A 5,163-nucleotide genomic window follows, 5' to 3' on the forward strand; every position below is an offset into this window, starting at 1 on the left:
CCGGTACAGGATTCTGTGCACGAATTGACCTCTCGATTATCTCCTATAAATGTTCAATGGGGTTCACGTCGGGCGATCTGACTGGCCAAATCATTCGCTCGATTTGTTCATAATGTTCTTAAAACCAATCGCGAAGAATTGTGGCCGGCCGCAGTGGCCGAGCGGTTCTAGGCGCTTCAGTCTGGAACCGCGCGACCGCTACGGTCGCAGGTTCCAATCCTGCCTCGGGCATGGATGTATGTGATGTCATTAGGTTAATTAGGTTTAAGTAGTTCTAAGTTCCAGGGGACAGATGACCTCAGATGTTAAGTCCCATAGTGCTCAGAGCCATTTGAACCATTTTGAAGAATTGTGCCCAGGTGACATGGCGGATGGTCGTCCATAAAAACTCCATCGCTGTTTTGGCGTATGAACCCATGAATGGCTGTAGATGGTCTCCAAGTACCCGAACATAACCCATGATCGGTTCTGTTGGACCAGAGGACTGTCCACACCATTATGGAGCACCAGCTTGCACAGTGCCCTATTGATAACTTTGCTCCATGTCTTCGTGGAATCTGCGCCACACTCTAACCCTACCATCAGCTCTTACCAACTGAGATTGGGACTTGTCTGACCAGGTCACGGTTTACCAATCGTTTAGGGTCCAGACGATATGGTCATGAGCCCAGGAGAGGCGCTGCAGGCGATTTTGAACTGTTAGCAGAGCCCATTAGCACCTAATTTCATCTCACAGTCCTAACGGATGCGTTCGTTGTGCGTCCCACATTGATTTCTGGGGTTATTTCAAGCAGTGGTGCTTGTTTCTTAGCACTGACAAAGTTACGCAAACGCCGCTGCTCTCGGTCGTTAAGTGAAGGCCGTCAGCGACAGCCTTGTCCGTGGTGAGAGGTAATGCCTGAGTTTGGTATTCTCGGCACATCCTTAACACTGTGGAACTCGGTATATTGAATTCCCTAACGATTTCCGAAACTGGTTGTCTCATGCGTCTAGCTCCAACTACATACTACTATTAGTCACGTCGGAAGCCTTTTCACGTGGATCACCGGAGTACATACCTTGTGTAAGCGGCACTGCCGCCACCTGTATATGTGCAGTCGCTGTCCTATGGCTTTCGTCATCTCAGTGCACTTCATGCTGACCTAGAAAGTGATCCACTCCGTACATCCAGTTGTAGAGACGAGCGCCCTGCTGGCTACTGACAGCTGCCTCGCCCACACGCTCCGCTCTGGGCGTCCCCCTAACAGCCCTGCGTCCTGTCGCAACCTCTCGCCGGCTTCCACAGCCACAGCCACAGCCACACCGTCGACCACGACCCGCCAGCTGGTACGCGGCATGCGGGCGCCAGCACATCGCCGCGCGCCGCACGCCCAGCTATAAATATTCCGCTCCGCCTCACAGCTTCCTGCCGTGGCCCGAATGGCTAAAAGTCTGCGCGCTCTCCCTCCCACACCAACACTGTTCTCGGCGGTGAGAAACTTACCGAGAGAGTGTTTTTTTTTTATTCTCAGCAGTCTTCTGCTCCATACTACAACCTCTCAAAATATGGAATAAATTTTTAACACCCAGTACATATGTATGTATCAGTAGTAAACCTAAACTGTTATCACACGAGAAGAACTTTAAATATTTGCCAAAAAACGAAGAATCAACTACTGGGAAAAAGCGTTCCTGCTGTAGTGGATACCATGATATACAGTACGTACTAAAACGAAATTAATCATAAGAAAATCGAAAAAAATACCCTTTAGCTATACATCTCGAGTGGAGAATGTGATACTAAGATACACTGATCAGCCAGCACATTACAGCCACCTACCTAACAGTCGGTATGCCCACCTTTGGCACGGATAACAACGGCGTGGCATGCAAGCAATGATGCCTTGGTAGGCCGCTGAAGGGAGTTGGCATCACATCTGCACATACAAGTCACCTAATTCTCGCAAATTTGGGGGAGGGGGGAGAAGGGGGGTAGTGATGAGCTCTGAAGCCACGTTCAATCACATCCCAGATGTGTTCGGTCACATTCAGATCTGGCGAGCTGGAGGGCCAGCACATTAATCGGAACTCGTCACTGTGTTCATCGAACCACTCCATTCCACTCCTGGCCTTGTGACATGGCGCATTATCTTGCTGAAAATTACCTCTGCTGTCGGGAAGCCTGATCGTCATGAAGAAGTTGTACATGCTCCGTAACCAGTCTAAGCCTTGCTCGGGCTCTGCCGGACTATTGAATGCCCAACCGAATCTCCCTCGTAGTATAATGTAGCCGCCGCTAGCCTGTCTCCATCCCTCTGTACAGGTGTCAAGGAGTTGTTCCCTTGGAAGAAGAAGCGTTCGCACCCTCCCATCAGCATGATGAAAAAGGTGTCGGGATTCATCAGACCATGCTACGCTCTGCCACTGCGCCAATGTCCAGTGCCGATGGTCACATGCCTTTTTCAGTCTTAAGTTGCCGATGTCGTGGTGTTAACATCGGCACATGCATGGGTCGTCGGCTGCCGAGGCCCATGGTTAGGCGTGTTCAGTGCACAGTGTGTTCAGACACACTTGTACTCTGCCCAACATTAAAGTTTGATGATAGCTCGGCAGCTGTTCGCCGCCTGTCCTGTTTTATCAGTCTGCCCACCCTGCAACGTCTGATTTTCAGGGTATCTACTGTGTCCTTTAAATTTTCCTGAGTTTTTGCAAGTTGCATAACCGAATCGGTAGATGCAACTGAGTCAATTTTAGCTTGCAAGGTCTCATGATTTTCATGAACAATAGTTTGCAGTTCTTTTATGGCTGCTTCGTGATTCTGTAATGCATTTTCATGACGCGAAAAAATAGGTTGGAAATGCTCACAAATTTGTGTTTTTACGTCATTACAGACTTTTTGACATTTCGATTCGATGTTATGTAACTCAGTAGTTAAATCTTCACGTGTTTGTTCAAGTGTGGTGTCTAACTTTTGAAGATTTTGTTCCATTGTGTCTAACTTTTTAAGATTTTGTTCCACTGTGTCTAACTGTTGCTGTGTTTGTCTCTGGTATTGTTTCATTGTGTCTAACTTTTGAAGCTTTTGCTGTGTTTGTCTCTGATGTTGTTCCATTGTGTCTAACTGTTGCTGTGTTTGTTTCTGATTTTGTTCCATTGTGTCTAACTTTAGAAGATTCTGTCATTTCGGATTCCTGAGGCGAGCTGTTGCCGACCGATCGATCGATAATGCTTCCCTGTTCACTACCTGTTTCACTGTCTACACCATTATTTGCCGCCCGCTCCATTTCCCTATGCACAGTTACCAAATTACTACTTCGAATGTCTGACCCAGTGGTGCTGATAAGCTACGCTCGTCGTCACTATTATTTCTCAGTTTACTTTGGAGACGAGTGTTACGTTTTTCACACGCCATTATTGTCACAATATTTCACACGATAACACAGAAAAGCACAATTTGAATAGCAAAATTAAGAGAACACATTAACATAGCACTAAAAATAATATGTAGTTAATTGCAAGCGCAGCTGCGAAATACTTGGTGCAAATCTACATGCATGCCATAACTGTTTTACAGTACAACAATGAAAAACTACAACTACAAAGGAAATTCTCTCTATAATTACGCGCTAGCAATAAACAAAAGCTACACTAATTACACAAACTACAAGAAAAAATCAGAAGATTCCAGTGAGGTATCGTAGGCTAAGGGTCGACATATGAAACGTCCCCTTTGAACAATTTATACAAGACTGTGCTTATAAACCTCTTACACTATTTGCTTTTCAAACAGCTGAGCAAAACTGAACGTACTCAAACATTCACTAAAGTGACACACAATATTTTTAGCGCAACGCAATCTGACTATCAAAAATCCCTACAAAAGAATGGCTCTGACAAACATTAAACTATACCTTTCACAAATCACTTACCTCACAAAAATCTTCGTTACTCAAGCTACTGCAATACAGCGAGCGCCACTACTGCCAGCTAAATAAAAGATTCAAACTACTGAAGGCACTAACTACTGATAGTCTTAGCAAATGAAAGATTCTAATAGAGAACAAACAATGTATTTACCTCAATATTCATAATATATACAGCAGTGACGTTTTTCAAAACTCCGCCATCTCTCTCCCCACATCCAACACTGCTGGCGGCTCACCTCCAACTGCGCAACGCTACGCGCTGTTCACATCCAGCTGCCCAACAATGCAAACTAGCCACATACTGCACACAGCACAGCCAGTGATTTTCATACAGAGCGCTACGTGGCATTACCAATATAAAAATCTAAACAGCCTACTTACAACTTGTACTCTGCCCAACATTAAAGTTTGATGATAGCTCGGCAGCTGTTCGCCGCCTGTCCTGTTTTATCAGTCTCCCCACCCTGCAACGTCTGACATCTGAATGAGGGGTGGCAGCCCAACCCCACGACCTCTGTACCTGGTTTTACTTTTGTTCTGCCAAGTGGTGAAGACATTCACCACGGCATTTCTCGAACACCCGACGAATCGTGCAGTTTCCGAAATGCTAATGCCGAGCCTCCAGTCCATCATAATCTGCCCTCAATCAAACTCAGATAGATCGTGCGCCTTTCCTATTCTACACACGGACAGCATTCTCAGCGATACTACATGCACCGTCCGTGTGTCTGACTAGCTGTCATTCCCCACCAGGTGACACTGCTTTCGCCTGGACGGGTTCATATCGATAGTAGATCGGTGGTCATAATTTTACGGCTGATCACTGTATGTATGTAGGATGAGTAAATCAGAATGGTTACCTCAAAAAGAATAACTATTTATCGAAAAATAAAATTAATTGAGTGTCGAAGAAAGTAGTTCAGCTTTGGTGGGAACCACGATAAACAGTATGAATTTAAAATAAAATTATCATAAGGAAACAAGAAGCTTGATACAGTAATGGACTGAAAACGTAATTCCCTACGAAAAAGAAGACACAGTATTTTGTTTCTCATACATAGCAGAGGTTAAAAAATAACTTTTCTCGAAACCATGAATATAAGAGCACAAGTGGCGCTATAACAAATGCGATTCGGAATGTGCACCAAGAAGTGATGTGGGAGCAGCCATTATTATACTCTGGAGAACCAAAGAAACTGGTACACCTGCCTAATATCGTGTAGGGCCGCCAGAGCAAGCAGAAGAGCCATAACACGAC

This window comes from Schistocerca cancellata, chromosome 2, assembly GCF_023864275.1.
Source record: "Schistocerca cancellata isolate TAMUIC-IGC-003103 chromosome 2, iqSchCanc2.1, whole genome shotgun sequence".
Taxonomy (NCBI): Eukaryota; Metazoa; Arthropoda; class Insecta; order Orthoptera; family Acrididae; genus Schistocerca; species Schistocerca cancellata.